Source organism: Hippopotamus amphibius, chromosome 3, assembly GCF_030028045.1.
Source record: "Hippopotamus amphibius kiboko isolate mHipAmp2 chromosome 3, mHipAmp2.hap2, whole genome shotgun sequence".
NCBI classification, from domain to species: Eukaryota; Metazoa; Chordata; class Mammalia; order Artiodactyla; family Hippopotamidae; genus Hippopotamus; species Hippopotamus amphibius.
In genome coordinates this window covers 160,899,322-160,919,358 of record NC_080188.1, presented here as the reverse complement: position 1 = coordinate 160,919,358, position 20,037 = coordinate 160,899,322, and the positions used below count along the sequence as shown (strand labels likewise).

The 20,037-nt window shown below is 43.3% G+C and overlaps 1 long non-coding RNA gene across 1 annotated transcript; it reads right to left on the bottom strand.

Moving 5' to 3' along the window:
• Positions 1-11,764: 11,764 nt before the first annotated feature.
• On the bottom strand, positions 11,765-19,796 carry LOC130847860 (uncharacterized). The gene is made up of 3 exons (XR_009052489.1): positions 19,522-19,796; positions 13,722-13,874; positions 11,765-11,885 (listed from the first exon to the last, which is right to left on the bottom strand). It is a non-coding gene; the product is annotated as an uncharacterized LOC130847860 (long non-coding RNA).
• Between the last annotated feature and the right edge of the window lie 241 nt (positions 19,797-20,037).

Below are 20,037 nucleotides of genomic sequence, written 5' to 3'. Positions count from 1 at the left end.
GTGTAAATGAAGAAGAGATACTTGTGCATTGCTAGATGAAATGTGAATTGCTACAAGCTTCTTGGCAATCAGGCACAGACTATAAAAACTTAACACATATGCCCTTTATCCCAGCAATTCCATTGCTGGGAATGTGCCCTACAGGCGCACAGTTAACCCTTGAACAATATGGGTTTGAACTTAGTGGATCCACTTATATGTGGGGGTTTTTTCCATAGCAAATACTGTAGTAGTAAACGATCTGCGGTTGGTTGAATCCACGGATACAGAAGAACCACGTATATAGAGGAACTATGTATATACGGAAGGCAAACCATAAGTTATATGCAGATTTTGGACTGCATGGAGAACTGCTCTCCCTAATCCCCGTGCTGTTCAAGGGTCAGCTGTAAAAGCAGGGAACAAATGAAACATATACAAAGGTGTTTATTGCTGTATTGTTTGTTGTTGGTAAAACACTGAAAACAAAGTGAATTCCCACCATTAGGGGAATGATTGAATAAATGATGATGTACACATGCCATGGGGAATTGTTTAGCCACGTAAAACTATAAGTTAGATCTATACTAATTGACTTGGAAGGATTTCCATGAAGTGTGATTAAGTGGGAAAAGCTATATGCACTCTGATCAATTTTTAGAAAATGAAGACATCTACTGATTGCAAAACAACAGCCCTAAAATCTTGTGGGTGGGTGTGTATTTTTGCTGTCCTGTCTTGCAGATAGGAGTGACCAATGAGATACAAGTGGAAGTTTTGGATGGAGTGTTTGCTGAAGTTCTTTTTTACTCCTGGTCTTCCCCTTTTCTTATCTGAAATAAGGATGTGATAGCTGGCACTTTTACAGTCATTTTATGGCTTTGCAGATATGACAGTGTGAAAGATTACAAGGCTGACAGTTGGAAGGAACCTGGCTCCCTGATCACTTTGTGGAGCCCTGGACTTTGTACATACGAGAATAAAACCTCCAGTGATTAAGCTTCTGTAGTTTGGTCACTAAAATGAGGAGCCCAACACAATTATGATTATATGAGCATGAAGAAAAGGTATGAAAGTATACACATAAAATTCTTAGCATTGATTACTTGGGGTAGGTGTGGGGGTGCAGGAAGTAGAGAAAGAGAGATGAAGGAAGATACCAAGAAAGTTTTTTTTCTTTTTTTAAGATTTATTATTTATTTATTTTTGGCTGCATTGGATCTTCGTTGCTGTGCATGGGCTTTCTCTAGTTGTGGAGAGCGGGGGCTACTCTTTGTTGAGGTGCGCCAGTTTCTCATTGCGGTGGCTTCTCTTGTGAGCACAGGCTCTAGAGCACAGGCTCAGCAGCTGTGGCGCATGGGCTTAGTTGCTCCATGGCATGTGGGATCTCCCTGGCCCAGGGCTCGAATCCATGTCCCCTGCATTGGCAGGTGGATTCTTAACCACTGTGCCACCAGGGAAGCCCCCAAGACAGTATTTAAATAAAAGGTGCCCTTTATTCAAAGTAAAACAGCATTATGATACGATTCCATGTTTGCAATTATATATTCACTCTTTCCAGGCCCTCTTTGTTCCTACTTAAAATTATCCCTCCCTCAGGGCCATTCTGTGACATCTGAATTCCAATGAGGGACGAGGCTTAGACCCTTTATCATATGATTGATCAACATAAAAAGGTGCCCAAAAGGATGATCATCAAAACATTAACGGAGGAATGGAGGTAGGGTGATTTCAGGTGATCATTTCTTTCTTCCTTATAGTTGTATGATTGTTTTAATTTTTGTATTGATCTTGTATTGTTTATATAATCAGGAAAAAAACAACAACGCTATTTTCATTGTGGAACAACAAAAATAACAAAAAGATTGAAGTGAGGCAAGATTGGAGGCAAGACCAACTATGAGGGCATTTTAATAATAATCCAGGAAAGAAAAGATGATGTGTTGAAGGCTGGTAATGACAATTGGAGATGGAGAGATGTAGAAAAATTAAAAAAAACAGTAAGGAGGTAGAATCAATAGCATATACTGATTGATTGGAAGAGGAGGAGAAGGCAAGATTTCTAGAGTAAGTGAGTGCATGGAGAGGTGTGCCATTCCCCAAAATGAGAAACAAAGGAGGAAAAGCAACTTAGTGAAGGATGTGTACCATCTTCAAGATACTGATGCCTAAGCTCAGTCTGAATCACAGTCTCTGGGCACACATTGCAGGTGATTCCAAGGCACAACCAGGGCTGAGAATCACTGGTAAAGACACCAACAGGGGGCTGAGAAGCAGAGGACCAGGAAGTTCGAGACTAAGAAACATGGTCAGAGAAGGAGGAGGAAAGCCAAAGAATATGTCCTGGAAATCAACAGAGGAGGACATTTCTGATAGTACTTAGCACTGTGCTTGGTGCATCATCGGTGCTCAATAAATATTACTGACTAAATGACAGAAGGAAAGGACAATGGTTTTGAATATTGCTGAGGACTCAAGAAAGAGAAGAGTTGTAAAGTGTCTGTTGGAATTAGCATCAGAGAGGTAACCTTTCACTCTTGTGGGATTGGTTTGTGTTGTTGAATAGTGAGGAGTGAGAGCAAAAGGGCAGTGGGTTGACAACTGAATAAATGATGACACACCATTATATCAAAAATCTTGGTTTTGTCTCAGAAATCACATTTCTAAAACATATTTTGTGATATTGAAAAATGCCCAGCCTACTTACAGTATATGACTCTGATTCCGGTAAAAATTAGAGGCCTGAAGAGCTTATTTAAGAGCTTATGCTCTAGAGCTAGACTTCCTGGGACTGAATGTAGTCTAAGCCAGTGACTTGATGGGCAACTGTGGGTAAGTCCCCCATGGGATCACGATGAGACTTTACAACCAGTAAAATGTAAGCTGTTAAATTTTAGACATAGATATATACACATGGAAATCTGAAAATGAGTGGCAAGAGTATAAAATTCTTTCCTATAGAGTTTTGTACAAATATCCTATAACGAACATGCATAATCAGAGAACATGTAAAATAATATTTGACAACGACAACAACAAACTTAGCTGTTAAAGGAAAGATAAAGAAAAGGCAATAGCCAAAGGATGTAAGGTTTCATGTGCTCATGAAGTTTGCCTGTTCATGGCTTTTGGGAAAGAGCCTGAAAGGTGTTGAGGGTGATAACTGCGGCCACAATGTTTCTGAGAGGGAGAAGGGAAGTGAGTATGAGAGCAGACTGAGGAATTAGCCTTGGACAGGACATGTCTTCCTGTTACTGGGGAGAAAAGAAGTGGTGAGTAGGTATAAGGGCAATAATTTGTAGGTGCAGAGGAAGACAGGAGGTGGAGGAAGTTCATGACTGATAGTCTTGGTATCTACTATCGAAGCCAGCAAGGCTGTCTTCTGAGAGATGTTGAATAGCCACCACAGGGAATGAAGGAGGAAGCTGACACACGGAGACATTGCCAAGTGGCACCAAGTGCCTGGCTTTGGATGGAGATGGCCATGGCCCTGACCTGTGTCACCTCCGGGGAGCAGATGTATCCACTGTTCTGTCACACAGTTTTGGCGTACTTGTGGCTTGCTCTGGATTTGTCTCTCAGAACCCCATGGCTTCTGGGTTCAGGAACTTGCAAAAGCTCTATCTGTGCCTTTTCTCTTTGATACCTGTGCTATCTATCCTGAAAGAGTCATTTTAGGACAGGGGCTTGCCTTAAAGTCTGACTTCCTGATGATTTTTGATTGGGGGCCAGTATTATATTCAGTCCGTGTATGAGCATACATGTGCTTCCTTCACTTCTGCTATTAGGGATTTAATTTACTGGAGGGGAAGCACCTGTAATCCCTATTTGGAAAAACGTCTGCTTAATGGCAGTTCTCCCGGATATGACCCATTTGACAATAAAAGTTCCAATAGAATCAGGTCTCACTGTAGCCCAGTTTACATATAGATACAATCAGACACTTGGCCAGCTAGTTGGAAATGACTGGGTCCTCCAGAATGCTTAATCCACCCCATGCATATTCTCTGATTTTATCAGGATCTCCGATGTTTTCACCCCTCCATTTTCTACCAGTTCAGCACACCTCCTGGCATACTTTCTTTCTACATCCTGCCTAAAATTCATGGCATATCCTCTGGCATTCTTAGTATCCAAGCTCCCTGATTTTCCTGTCCTAGCTTCTTTATAGATCCTCAGCCTTGGATTAATCTAGCCATTTCCTCTTCTTCTATGTCAGGCCTACTGAGTCCCTCATTAGGGCCTATGTTTTTCTCCAACATGGTCAGCAAGGATTAGAAAGGAAGAATCCATGCTTGATGTCATTGGTGGGAATCAATGACTGCAGGACCGAGGACTAGCCCCAGAGTAGCCAGGACATTGGTTACATACAAGGGAATTGACCAGATATGTAATATGTTGAGGATAATGAAAGCCACTCGTTGGTGAAAGAAGTTATAAATATGAAAAGGGAAAGGCTAAGATAAACCCTGTGATATTGAATTGGATATATACATATATTATAAAATTCTTTCCTATATGGTTTTGTACAAAAACATACATAAATACATACATATGTACATACATACATTTCCTAGCTCTGCCCACTGAGAGGACAGAGGCCTAGAAGTAATACATGACACTCCAGTAGCAATGAGCACACTGAATACCCAGACACTGGTTTAGGAATATCACCTCCCACTAAAAGGAATCAAGGATCCTTTCAGAAATAGCTAATTTGAGAGCCAGGGCAGAGAAGTATGAGTTTAAAGCCTGTTACTAAAAGTAACAAAGTGCTCAAAGAATGACTGGGGACATATCAAGAGGACACAGGAGATAACTTGAAGGAATTCCTACTGGTCATATGTGTGGACAATTTGAAGATCAAAAAAATAATAATAGTAATAGATTATATGTCATTGAATAAAATAGGAATCCATGAGTCTACACAACTGACTTTTAAACAAAAATTAACAATTTGTGGGTCTTATAAAATATGTAGAAATAATTAAGTGTATTAAAATAGCACAAGAGCCAGAAAGGGCTAAATATATTATTGTATGTTTCTCACCTTATACATGAAGTGATATATAATATTATTTCAATATATACCTGTGATAAGTTAAAATGCATATTATAATTTCTAGAGCAACCACTAAAATAAACAAAAATCTCATGAGAAAGCTAAAGTGTCAATAGAGAAGACAAACTAGAACACTAAAAAAAATTTTTTTTCTTTATACAAAAGAAAGCAGGAAGGGAGGTTTAAAAAGGAACAGAGAACAGATGGGTTAAATTGAAAAGAAATAGCAAGAGAGTTGAAGCCAGCTCTGTCAATAGATTACACTAAATATAAATGGTCCAAACACTATAATTAAAAAACAGGCTGGATAAATAGAATGGTCTAGGAAGACTTCACTGTGAAGGTGACAGTTGAGCAAATACTTGAAGGAGAAGAGGGAACCAGACATGAAGATGGGTCAGGGTGTTCCAGACAGAGCAAAGAGCATGGTAAGACTGATTCAGACTATTTTATAAATTTATTTATTTATTTATTGGCTGCATTGGCTCCTCATTGCTGTGCGCCAGCTTTCTCTAGTTGCAGTAAGCAGGGGCTACTCTTCATTGTGATGCGCAGGCTTCTCATTGTGGTGGCTTCTTTTGTTGCAGAGCATGGACTCTAGGCATGCAGGCTTCAGTAGTTGTGGTGCATGGGCTCAGTAGTTGTGGCACATGGGCTTAGTTGCTCTGTGGCATGTGGGATCTTCCCGGACCAGGGATCGAACCCATGTCCCCTGCATTGGCAGACCAGGGAAGTCCCCAGACTATTTTAAAAACAGAGAGCTGATTAACAGACACTGCTCAGAGATGAGGCTGCCTAGATTCTCAATGACTGAAACATTCAGGAATATTTTTAGGATTATATACTAGTAAATTGTCATGGCCTCAGAGCTTTGCAGGACTATCCCTTAGAGCATGACTAGTTCTGATTCTCAGCTCTGCCTTTTCTGAGCTCATATGTTCTCTATGCTCTATTACAAACCTCTATACTCTACCGCAAACCTTCAAGTTTATAGTGATCGCAGAGTCATGGAATTAGGGATTGGAAGATATCTCAAAGGTCATCTGTGGTATGGCTGACAGATAATGAGTCAATCACATCCAATGGAAATGATTTCACACCTCCCAGGGCCAACTCTTCATCTCATGGAAGCCTCTACTAGAAAGTTCTTTCTTCTGTGGGGCACAAAACTGTCTCACTGTAGTTAAATTTTTTCTGCATCTAAGCAATCATGATGAATGTCATACCACATGTAGTGAATGAGACAGAAAGTGCAAGAGTTTCAAATTGACCATAAGTTTCTTGGCTTTCATCACCTTCACAGAGCCTGTCAAATGGTTTAGGTTTCAAAACTTAAACCCTTGGCCTTCACTAAACCTTCTCAATATCTTCTGTCAAGAGGCTTCCTGGACTTTTGAAGGGAAAGTAAACCAAATGGGCGTTTGTTTCTCATCAGTGAAAGCAAAGTGCTTGCAGAGGCCAGCTGGGCTATTTTTGTCTGTGGGTTGTGGATGGTTGCCAAGATTGAGCAGAGGTGTTTGCCTGTAGTAAAGACAGAGACAGGGATTGGTGGAGATGACTATTGATGCAGGAAAAGGAAGGTTCATGAATAGGATTCAGAACCTGAGAGCCTTGTTGAGATGTTCCTAGCTTGACCTTCAAGCTTGACCTTGCACCTTATCATTTGTGGGCTCAGGACTGCCATGGAATTTGTTCCTCTCCTGACAGGAAGCAGATATCAAGTTTTTGGTTGGGTCAGGTCACGTAGTACCCTCATCTTACTGTATGAGGCTCTGTTTGCTGGTATCCTGAGTCCAAAGTGTCCTCTCCCCATATCCTCTCTAATGGGGCTCAGCACTGCTTTGGCTGGATGTAGAAGGCTGGGGTAGGGAGATAGAACCACCTGAGGTAGCACAAAAACTCAAAGGAGTCAAGTTAATCTGAGGGATTTGGAGACAGACTCAGATTCAAAGACTGTGTTTTCCAGAGAAACACCACCTCCACCAGCCCCAAAATGCTATGAATTTGCAACCAGGTAGGTCTGGGATTAAATGGAAGTAGTTTGGAACAAGCCAATGCAGGGTCCTGGGTTATTTTAGCATTTGCACTTTAAGGGCCCATGTGTGTTGAATACTTACACATGAATAAGTATGAATTCAGGGTGACTTTTTTAAAAATAGAAAATTTTAAATATAGATTTGAAAAATATAGGTTCAAATACAGATTTCTGGGCCCCACTCTTAGAAATTTTTACTCAGGCAGTCTGAGCGGGACCCAGAAAGCTATCTTTTGGAAACTTCCCCAGATGACTCAGGTTTGTGTTTGGGAATCATCGGCTTAGAGGTTTGGCGGTCAGGCAGACACCTGTGCTGAGTCTCTTGTCTGTTGACGTCTGTCCTTCCTGTCCTCAGCTGTGGTACTGTGTGTGCCTCATCTTTTCTCCCAGCTACCTGGATGGCTCTCGTGACTTGATTATCTCCCTGCCCAGTTTAAGCAGTTCTCAGGGCTGCTGTGAGCCAATGATAAAGAATACTTAGCACAGTGCCTGGTACTCAATAATCCCACAGTAAAAGTCAGTTGTTATTAATTACCTCTGATTAGAATTATGTGATGGGCCTGAATTGTATGATCCGTTAGACCATGCAACCATATTCCTTGAAGACAGTGGAATTAGGTCAACCTCCTACCTCCCATACTAATCCCTGGAAGCTCTCCTCCTCCAGAAAACTTTCTCTGTGGCCCCATTGCGTTCTCACTTGGTGCCAGTCTGATTTTCTTGGGTTTGCCTTCTATTCTTTTGGCAGGATCTGGAGCAGGTGTAATCCCCTTTGTGTTTGTTTAGAAATACTCTCCAGTGGTTGAGAGGAGTTGGGCCTCCCACTCACAGTGTTCTGGTGGTTTGTTTCCATTCCTTTGTGGTTGTGTTTATGATTGTGGTACAACTACTTGGAACTGAACTGCAGTTTCTTTGGAGACAGGGGTATTCTGTGGACATAGTGTGAAATTCCTTGGACTGGGAGGTCCCCAGAATGTAATACAATATCTCTACTGGCTCTAGAACTACCCAGAGCAGATAAGATTCTGCTGTTATAATTAGAACTAAAGTAAATGCAGGAGTCACTCATTTGTTCATTTATCCAGCTAATGTTTATGAGCACTTTTAGCGTGACAAGCTCTATGCTAATACTGGGAAGGAAAAGAGGGCCCCCACCATTTCAGCCCAGATCCTCTTTGTCCCCTATCCGGTCCATCGATTACAGGATTGCCAGGTTAACTTCATTCCTTCATACTCATGGTTACTGAATACCTACTGTGTGCTAGGTGAACAAGTTGGTGGGATGTAGTTCCTATCTCTCAGGACCTCAGGTCGATAGGAAAGCAAGCTCAGAAACACGTACCTATTCTATCTCAAGTCCTGCTTGGAATGAGTGAAATGTGTTTATTCTACCAAGGGCTTAGTACTAAATTAGAGCTAGAGTAGAAATGTGTGTAGAGTACAGGAGCATAAGAATTAAATTTACTTCAAAAGAGTCATTCATTTTAAGCAATTACTGAATGCCTACTATATGCTTAGCATTATGTTTGACAATAGAGCAAAACAGCCTTTGCTTTTATGGAATAGTGTTTAGAAGTGTGGGCTCTAAAGAGTAAGGGAAATCTGAGTTTGTATCCTGGCTCTACCACTGACTAGCTGTGTGACCTTGGGCAAATTAACTACCCTCTCTGAGCCTCACATTTCTCATCTATAAAATGGAAGAAGTAACATCTACCACATAGAATTACTGGGAAGGTTAAAGCTTTTTCCTTTTTTTTTTTTTTTTTAAATAAAGAGTCTTTAGTTTAATCACCTTTCGTTCTAATTTCCTACCTTGTATAAGAGTTAGTGCCTGACTGTTGCTCTAGACTGTAATTTCCTAAGGGTGGTGACTGTGTCATATATAGTTTTGTATCTACTGTGCCTCCCGCTTGTTGTCTTCTGCGAATGTCTGGTTTAGAGTCCCTCATAGCTGCTGTTCCTGCTCCCAGGCCTTGGGCACTGTCCATTGACCAGGGGCCCTGGCTAGGCTGAATGGACTCATCACAGAGAAACAACAAAAAACCCAGGGCATGGAGCAGGAAGCTGGTGTGCTTGTTTGCTCCTCCTCTCCTGTAGGTTCCTGATGTTGCCCCTCAATTTTAACTTCCACCCACATCCAGCTTCTTGAACCCAGCCCTGCCCTTGCCCCTCTCTTGCCGTCCCTGTCACATTACCTTGTCTGACTTCCTTCCTCACCTGATTCTCCACACTGGCTCTTCGGGCCTGACACAGCACTGTCTGCTTTAGAAACCAGTGCTCACACAGGAGTGACCCCACCTGGCCTCTAACTCGCCCACCCTGAGTACTTACCACGTTCTAGGTACTGGGGTATACAGCATAGACCACGATCTACTTTCTGCCCTCGCAGAGCTTGCAGTCTGTGGTAGGCAGAATAATGGTGCCCAAAGAGGTCCACTTAATCCTTGGATGCTGTGAACATACTATGCTACCTGGCAAAGGCAATTAAGGTTGCAAATGGAAATTAAGGTTACTAATCAACTGACCATTTTTTTTTTTTGGCCGTGCCATGTGACCTGTGGGATCTTAGTTCCCTGACTGGGATGGAACCTGGGCCATGGCAGTGAATGTACCGAGTCCTAACCATGGAATTTCCTCAACTGACTTTATTTATTTTTTTTTAATTTTTTTAAAATTTTTTTGGGGGTACACTAGGTTCAATCATCTGTTTTTATACACATATCCCCGTATTCCCTCCCTCCTCAACTGACTTTAAAATAGGGAGGGTAGCCTGGATTATCCAGGTGGACTCAATGTAATCACAAGACCCTTAAATGTGGAAGAGGGAGGCAGGAGAGCCAGTGTCTGAGTGATGTGATGTAAGAAAGACTCAACCAGTCATTACTGGCTTTGAAGATGGAAAAAGCCACGAGCCAAGGAACACAGGCAGCTGCTAGAAGCTGGAAAAGGCAATAAACCAGATTCTCCCTGGAGCCTCCAAAAGGAACCCAGTCCTGCCAACACCTTGATATTTGCCCAGTGAAACCCATTTTAGACTTCTGACATTCAGAACTATAAGGTAATAAATTTGTGTTGTTTTAAGCCACCAAATTTGTGGTAATTTGTGACAGCAGCAATAAGAAACTAATCCAGAGCTCAAGTAGAAAGATGGAAGTTAAAGAAGAGATTACAGTTCAATGTGAGGAGTGCAGTGGCAGGAGAAGTAGTGAATGCTGGCAGAGTACATGAAAGAGGTCCATGCCAGTCTTTGTAGCCATTTTTTTTTTTTTTGGCTGTGCCCCATGGCACACAGGATCTTAGTTCCCCAACCAGGAATCAAACCCATGCCACCTGTAGTGGAAATGTGGAGTCTTAACCACTGGACTGCCAGGGAAGTCCCCCATGCCAGTCTTAGTGGGCATGGTAAGGGGGGAGTCAGGCAGTGCTTCCTGGAGGAAGAGGGCCGAGAACCTGGAGAGAGAAGGAACCAGACAAGAATCTGCTGTAAGCTTGTGAGGAGACAGTGATCTAGTCCATCGAAAGTCCCATGAAGAGGTGTGGGAGGGGCTGGGTATGAGGGTAAGGAAGGCATGTAAAGGGCTGCTCTGGGCTGGTCCCTCTGCCTGCAGTTCCTCCTTTTAGAAAAGGAATTTTGCTAAAGTTTTCAAAATATAAAAGATGGATAAATAACTGGTAGTAAATTCATACAACAGAATATTATACCTCAATTAAAAAGTAAATTTAAAAATTATTTTCACAGAACAAAATGTAAAAGGCACAAACCCTTTGACCCAGCAAGTTTCACTGCCCGGAATTTGTCCTGCACGTGTGTCTTCACAGGAGTTCAAAGGTGAGCGTACAAGGAAACTCTCTGCTGAACGGTTTCTAATAGTTAAAATGAGAAATACCTTGTGTCCACAGATGGGTGATTAGCTATATTTGAGGTATCCGTGGTGTGACATTCGATGCAACTTATTAAAAGCAAAATGGCAGATCTAGTTGATCTGATAAGTAGAGAGCTTTATCCAAACCAGGATGCTTTGAGAGTGGGGCTCTGTTGATACAGGATGGACTGTCCCAGGCAAACTGGGAATAGGACCATGCCAGTGATGAAGAATAATCTCCAAGAAGATCTTTAGGTGAAACAAGCAAGATGTATAACAATATGCATAGCAGGACTCCATTTCTGGGAGTTTTTAAAAGAAAGGCTATACTCTCCTAGTTACATATGCATAAATGCTTTTTTATAAGAATATATAAGGAGCTAACCACCACAGATCTGGGGAGAATGCCAGAATGCCTCCACATTAGGTTCCTATATTCATTTTATACTCTATACTGGGTACTTAAATTACTTTTATAATAAAAACACAATGTTGGCTGGGTACATATATTACTTTCCTAATAAAAATGCAAGGGGACTTCCCTGGTGGTGCAGTGGTTGAGAATCCACCTGCTAATGCAGGGGACATGGGTTCAAGCCCTGGTCTGGGAAGACCCCACATGCTGTGGAGCAACTAAGCCCGTGTGCCACAACTACTGAGCCTGTGCTCTGCAACAAGAGAAGCCACAGCAATGAGAAGCCTGCGCACTGCAACATAGAGTAGCCCCCTCTCGCTGAAACTAGAGAAAGCCCGCACACAGCAACGAAGACCCAATGTAGCCAATAAATAAATTAATTAATTAAAAAAATGCAAATTCAAATAAAGTCATGGAAAGTCAAACATATTTTAATTAGGTGTTTGCTCCCAATCTTCCTCCATTTCTCAGGTCAGCTCTTACCAGTCTCCTCCCTCTCAGTTTGCGCCGAGTCTTCACACATTACTGAGCCTGAATCCCAACAGTTACAGCAGAAGGTGATGGAAAAACAAAATATAGTAAATAAATAAACACCTGAATATCACATATGATAAAAATCCGTCTAGGTTTCCAACTGGGACAATTATAAAAGTAGAGGCTACATTTTTCCAGAGAAAACTTTCAGCCTCTTTAAAGCTGCCAGCTCTCCACTCAGAGGAAACAGGTGCCCATTTGCAGAAAATATTTCTCTTCTATATTCTAAAGCCTACTGCAGGACAGTAAATTGTTCCTCCCATTCTTTTTCCCTTCTGCACTGAGCAAGGAGCACATTTAAAAATTTTCCTCCTTTAGATTAGTTCCTTCCAAGAAGGGAAGGGTTGAATTTTAGGTCATTTGTCCACCCACTTCCTGAGAAAAGGTCACTTCCTCAGTCCTTACTGTGGACCCTGCCTGCGAGCAGGGTGGGAAGGACTGTTCTTTGGCTTGGTGGTTTGCTCAAATGGGCTTCAAGGGGTCAAGTCTGGCTGCAGAGCTGTTGATTTCCATGGATTTTTATCACCTTGGAAGTTCACTCTCAGGGAAAAGGAGGCACCAAGGCAACCAGTTCAAGAGATTGAGAGGGTGGAGGTCGTTTGCCTGTTTCCATGAACAACTTTTGAACAGAAAGAATCCCTGTCAGACTCATTCTGTTCCTGCCCTCTCCCTACCCCCAAGACCACTGAACTTTTCTGGCCTTGGAGAGCTTTCCCACACAGTGAAGCAGTGGGACGGGGTTAGGGGTTGGGGTGGGGTGGGGGCGGGGTGGGAATAGTACACTAGTAAGTGGTTGATCTAGTATTTGACCAAGTTGGCCTCAAAAGCCTGTGAGAGCTCCACACATCTGGTCCACCCCTAGCTCATCCCCTTGCATCTCCTGGGACTTCAGCGCTCCCTTCAGGCAGGGCTCTTCTCAGCTCTCACAACCCCTTCATCTTTTCACCCACCAGACTGTTCTTTGACACACCCCATCCCCACTCTTCCCACCCTACTCCCCGTCCAAGTACCCCCACATTTTCAGGGTACCCTTCCAGTCCTACCTCTTTCATGAAGACACTATGCTAAAAAGATACCAGGTCAAAAAAAATTCCTTAAGAATGATAAGCAAAAGCCTATTATTAATGATAATAAAGTCACTGACTTCAGCTGTGGGGCGCATTCAAGCTTCAGGCTTAGCCCGGTGGCAGCCTGTGGTAAAAACAGTGGATTCCGGGCTTCCTAGGGGGTGCAGTGGTTGAGAATCCGCCTGCCAATGCAGGGGACACAGGTTTGATCCCTGCTTCAGGAAGATCCCACATGCCACGGAGCAACTAAGCCCGTGTGCCACAACTATTGAGCCTGTGCTGTGAGCCACAACTATTGAGCCCATATGCTGCAACTACTGAAGCCCACGCGCCTAGAGCCTGTGCTCTGCCACAAGAGAAGCCACGGCAATGAGGAGCCCGTGCACCACAACGAAGAGTAGCCCCCACTCACCACAACTAAAAGAAAGCCTGCGCACAACGAAAAAAAAAAAAAAGACCCAACACAGCCAATAAAATAAATAAATAAATAAATTTATATAAAAAAAAAACACCAAAAAAACCTAGTGGATTCTCCAGGCTGTTTTTCCCAACTCTGACCTAGAGCAGCAGGGGGGCACTGACCACCTGGAGGGCCCCTAAGCTCGCCTGCTGTGCAGGGTGAAAGCTAAGCCAGCCACAACCAGCCTGATGGCAGGAGGTACTGGGAGAAAGCAGGCTGCAGTTTGCACATCAAATCCCAAGCTGTTTAGCCTCAAATACAAAGGAGTCACTTTCTAAGAGGAAGTCAGTTCTTCCCATGACTTACCTGATGCCATCAAAACAACTCCTGGTCACTCTCTCTTGGGGTACGGCAGGGTACAGTGTGGTCTCGGGACAGAACCTAGACACTGCAACATCCAGCTCCTCTGACCAGGGCATCCTGGCCGTCACTGTCAGACCTAGGGGTTCCCATTTCCAGCTGTGTTAGGAGAAAGAGAATCTGGGCTGGAGTCAGAGAATCATAAAATGTTGAGAGTTAGAAGGGATTCAAGGAGAAATCCAATACCCTCTGATAAGGTAAATGAGGCCCAGAGGGATCTCAGAAGTGGTTGCCAAATGCTAATCCTGGTATCTGTCAGTCTTCCGAAAAACAAAGAAAATAAGGACAAAGTAGTGAGTTAAAAAAATAAACAAAATTAATTTAAAAGACATGCCCTTTATTCTGGTATTATGGTTTTTCCTTGTTTTTAGTGTTAAAATGCCTTTTCTTTTATGAAGTCTTCTTGATAGTAGATGGTGGGTGATTTTTAATGCTCTTAAAAAGAAAGTAATGACTGCACTTGAAATTCCAGTGTGTGGATGCCATGGGGTTGGGTTACTCACCAGTGGCTGCACACTTGTATATCTAGTTGGGGGTGGAGCTGAGTTTGCACTTCTGTTACTCATTGTTTTCTTGTAAGCCACAGAGACACTTATGCATGACTTGGGATAAGTGATTTTACATCCTGGTCTTCAGATTTTACATCTATAAAATGATGGATAATAAAATTTGCCCTGTGTCACAAAGGAATCATGAGGCTAAAATGAGATAATGGAGAAGAAAGAACTTTGAGAAGCAAAATTTTTACACTAAACAAGGGCTTGGTGTGATTATTGTGTCAGTCAGTTGATTCTTGATGCTCCAGCTGTGTGGATTATTTGCTTTGAAGACTATATTAGTTTCCTAGGGCTGCTGGAACAAAGTACCACAAACCAGTGGCGTAAAACAACAGAAATGTATTCTCTCACAGTTCTGGAGGCTAAGTCTGAAATAAAGGTGTTGGCGGGGTCATTCTCCTTCCAGTGCCTCTAGGAGATGATCTCTCCTTGCCTCGCAGCTTCTGGTGGCCCCAGGCATTCCTTGGCTTTGGACAGCTTACCTCCTGTCTCTGCTTGTGTCTTCCCCTGGCCGTCTTCACTCTGTGAGTCTGTCTCTTCGCATGGTGTTCTTTTTGTAAGGAAACCAGTCATTGGATTAGGGGCCCATCCTCCTCCAGTACGACCTCATCTTAATTGATTTCATCTGCAAAGATCCTATTTTCAAATAAGGTCATGTTTTTCTGGGGGTGGGGGGCACTATTCAACCCACAACAAAGACCATCTAGGTAAATTTTAAGTTGCATTTTAAGTGGCACCAGCTGCCCAACATTTTAAGAGAAGCAAATTTCATTCTCACACTCTTCCAAGAAACCCTGTGAAGCAGAAACAAACAAGTGGGGGGAGAATTCTGGAGGAGAATTAGAGCAACTGGTTAATCAACACACAAATCTTTGGCTCCTGAGAGATGGAGCGCATAGAGCAGCAGCGACCAGAGTTTGAGAGCAAATTCCAGGCTGTGCTTGCTCCTCGAAGAGCTCTTAACTGGAGTGCAGCTCCCCCAGAGCAATCTGTGCTGCCAGGGAGAGGTGGAGGAATCACAGCTTCTTAGGTCAACACGCTTGGGCCTGAAGCAATATTTATTCATGAAGGGGCTGAGCTGGGTTCTGCTCCCCGGAGCTGACACATTGGTGGCAGGGACATTGCTGGGCAGTCCGACCTCCCTAGGCCCTGGGGCCAGTTGAATCAACACCAGCACTCTTCTTTCCTAGCTGCCGGCCTCTGCTTCCTTCCAGAGAGCTTTTTTTGTTTTTATTCTGACTCGAAGGTCAAAGGCAACTGTGTTTAGTTCTCCAAAGGACTGGGCTGAGGATGTACATGATCACAGCAGGAATTCTGCTCAGGTCTTGGGAAGAATCCATGCTCCTTCGAGTTTGTGGACCTTGGAAACCTGTTACTTGAGGAAGACAGGGCTGCATTATGGCTTTTGCTGGCCCTTGGCACTTTTGCCTTTGTGGTCCCCTTCTTACATTAAAAAAATATTAAAAATTATATTTTATATAATTGGTATAAAGATGAGTATAATCCATGTTGGATTCATTATTATATATCCATTATTATCACATTCTTATTTTCCTTCTAGTTTTAAAAGAAGTTAAAATTAAGATGTTTTTGGTGGTCCTTACAATATCACAGGCCCTTAGCACTGAGCCTATAGTCTTTGGATAAGTTGGCCCTGGGGAGAGGCTGTGCTCTTTTCAAGCATGTGGGAGCTGGGTACAGTGAGGCGTGTGTGTGTGTGTGCATGTGCGAGTGTGTGTGTATTAGATCTAGGAAATGACTTAAAATAAATCCACTCTGGACACAGGGGAATGACCAAGATGACTTTTTGAGACCCACCCACATAGCTGAAGGAATAAGGTTGAAGGTACTATGCCCTTTCTCTGCCCGTTCCTCCTAAGGACCCAGATATATATCCAAACGGAACGTGTATCTGTCTTGTCAATGGTTCCCAGATATACAACTTCAACATCTAGATAGCTTATGCAACCTCAGGACAGAAATGTGGAGGAGGATGGGCAAACTGGGTGATGAGATGGGGGAGAAATCCAGGAGGAATGACTTGGACCACTAGTCTAAACAGAGGCCCAGGGCCTGACATTGTTGCATATCAAGAGAAATCTTTCCTAGCTGGGAGTCCTCCAAAACAGTTTTCTCTCAGACCATAACTATTCATGCTTTTGAGGACAAAATATTTCATCTTCCATATAACCTAGTACTAATCTACCTTCTCCTCTATCAAGGGAGGTTGTACCAATTTTACTGAGTCTGGGAAGCACTTACTGAGTTTGGGGGTTGGCAATTTTTTTCTGTAAAGGGCCAGGTAGTACATATTTCAGGCTTTGCAGGTTTTTTGGTCTGTTGCAACTGCTTAATTCTGCTGTCATAGAACAAAAACAGCCATGGATAATATGTAAAAAATGGGTATCACTGTGTTCAAGTGAACTTTATTTACAAAAACAGACAGAAGGTGGGATTTGGCCTGTGGGTTGTAGTTTCCTGAACCCTAGACTAACCTATCTTTCACTTTTTGACCATATCCTGTTCTTTCTTTCCGGAACATTTCATGCGTGTCTATTATGTGCTATGCACTATGTTAAAAACATTATTGGGCCTTGTAATATTTGTTTTCCTGTTTTTATTTCTTGTTTCTTCAGTGACCTCAAAGACTGTGTTTTCTTTTGTATCCTTCGTGAGGCCTAACACAGTGCTAAGCTGAGCATACTTTGTTTTTTTATGATATTTCTCATTTACATTTTTCTGGTTTTGAAATCAATAGGGAGGACATTAGTTACATTCACTAAAATCCACCCATTTGTATATGGTGTTCAATCACCTCTCCTTTCAGGCCTCTGCATTCCTCATGGAGCAAGCTTCAGCTTTTGCCTGCAAGGCCCATCCTAGGGAGCTTTGCTGGCAGTTAACCATTTTGTTTTCTTTTAATAAATTTATTTATTTATTTATGGCTGTGTTGGGTCTTCGTTGCTGTTCTCAAGTTGTGGTGAGTGGGGGCTACTCTTCATTGTGGTGCGCGGGCTCATTGCGCTGTGCGGGCTCATTGCGGTGGCTTCTCTTGCTGCAGAGCACGGGCTCTAGGGTGCGTAGGCTTGAGTAGTTGCAGCTCATGGGCTCAGTAGTTGTGGCGCACAGGCTTAGCTGCTCTGTGGCATGTGGTATCTTCCTGGACAAGGGTTTGAACCCGTGCCCCTGCATTGACAGGCAGATTCTTAACCACTGTGCCACCAGGGAAGCCCCAACCATATTCACCATTTGTCAGTCAAAAAGTGTTTATTGAGCATCTACCAATATGCTCTAGACTATGCTGGTAAACGTGAAAGTTTCAAAAAAAAAAAGATGCAATCTCTACTGTGTTTATAGACTGTGGTAGACACTGGTGCCCCCCACCCTAAACCATACCTCCCACGAGTCACACCCTTTTGAAGTCCTTTCCCACATTGACTCGGGTTGGTTGTGTGACTTCCTTGGTCAATGAGATATTAACAAACATGAAACAAGTAGATAGTGCATGTACATTGGGGCTCTACTTCTGGAAATGCTCCCTTTTGGAACTCAGCTGCCATGGTGTAAGGAAGCCCAGGATGACCTGCCGGAGAGGAGGCCATGTGGAGAGGCCCTGGAGAACGAGATACCACATGGAGAGAGGGGCTAGCCAGTCCCTAGCTGTTCTGATCTCCTCAGCTGAGAATCAGACATGTGAGACCCTCTTGGGTTTTCCCATCACAGGTGAGGCTCCGAATGCCAGCAGCTGGGTGAACAACATCAAGCCAACCAGCAGAAGAACCACCCAACTGATTCCAGCTCATATTGTAGAGTTGTGAGTAAATAAATAGTCGCTTTAAGTTACTACGTTTTGGGGTGGTTTGTAATGCAACAATAGATACAGGTTTCCCCTGCTGTCTGAAAATAGAGTGTTCTTATGAAATCTTTCCTAAGCTGAAATGGTGTAAAGCAAAGAGGCAATTACCTTTTCTTGTAAAAGCAAAAATCCCCTTTGGATTTCTTTCAGTTAATGAAAACAGGTACTAATGTAGGTCTTTCATAAAAGCAAAGTGGTGTGAAGAGAACTACTGAAAAGTGGGGGATTCCTGTAATTGATAGACACACTCATTAGGAAACATGTGTGCACACGCATGCACACCACACTCACACAGAATCCAACCAAGAAGCCACACAAGACCAAACCTGCTGGATCAAAGCCTCGTACCAGCAGTGAGTCCTCCTAAAGAAGGTGACAGGCTGGAACAGAACCCCCGAGGAATGGCTCTGGACCGGATGACAGGTAGGCTTTGAATACGTGAAAAAGAGCAGCCTAAGCAAAGGAATGGCCAGAGCAAAGGCACATCTCTCTCTGGACTATTCGCCTTTAAAAGAAGACTTTGAGGGCTGAACGTGTCCCTGAGGACTGACTCTAACAATGGACTTCCAGGAACAGTGAAGCAAGGAGGCATTCTGGCATGTCGCTGAGGCACCCTCTCGCTTCTCTCAGAATACACACGGAGGTGACAACTGACTCCACTTACTCACAAAGCTGGTAAATACAATCTATTGTCATTTTAGAAAACTCCTAAGGCTAAATCCCTGGGCCCCTACTGGTCTTCTTTGTTAGGAAGAATAGCGAAGAGCAGCTAGGTTTACACCTTCTACTTTATAAAATGGCCAAATGCTAGGTTTCAGGGTCCTGTGATTATCTATCTTGGTCCTTCTTGTTCACAACATGATTGGGTTTCTTGTTTCTTATTTATGCACTTCCCAGTTGGAGGCTTAAGTGCTTCTCTGCCATCTGACCTTTTGGTTCCCTGAGGGCAACACCATCAGTTAAGATCCAGAGCTGGACAACTACCACAGGGTACCGTAGTTGACTGTTCACGTCTCTGCAGTCCCTGCTAGAGCATGAGATCCTCAGAGGCAAAGATTTCCTCTACTCTACACTGTGCCTCCAAAGCTTACACTTTGGCCAACATGTAGGAAGGATGCAACAAATATGTAATGAATTAAGGAGAATACCCAGAAATATAACAACCACAAAACCAGACAAATTAGAGTGGAAGGCATACTAGGCATAAAACTTGACTAACATTTATTGGCATGGCCTGAGTCCAGATTCTGCGCTAACCGTTTTAGGAACCTTTTGTTCTCTCTTTTTGTGTTTAGCAAGTTTTAGTTATATTTGGAGAAGTTAAATTACTTACCCACAGAACTGGAATTCAACTAGGCCCTTCTGTTCCCAAGTCCATGCTCGCTCTCCTCTTGGATCATGAATGCTACCCAACTGCTTCTATTTGGAGGTCACCAAACGGGGCAGAAGATGGAGGAGACTGACAAGGTGGCCCCCCCTTAGAGAATTTTTGCCTGGGTCTCAGGAAAGAACCTACTTACTCCTGAGCTCGTGCTGGGGAGGACATGGTGGACAGAAGAGGCCCTTAGAATCTTTGCAGACCTTTTCCTGGGCACAGGGAGGCCAGGGTTTGGCACCCAGCCTGTGCTGGCAGTAATAAGGATGAGTCCCTCCCAGGCTGCTTTTTTCTTCCTCAGGGCCAAGCTGCTGTTTTCTGGAAGGACTAAAGGCAGGTGAAGGCAGCCAGACCTGCCTGTGCATAGGGTGGGGCATTGCCACTTGACCCCATTTCTCCGAAGTGTCATGATTAAGACTGGGAGCCAGGGGTGGGGCAGGGGCTTGGCATTGGGGCTGAGGCATACGAGGGAAA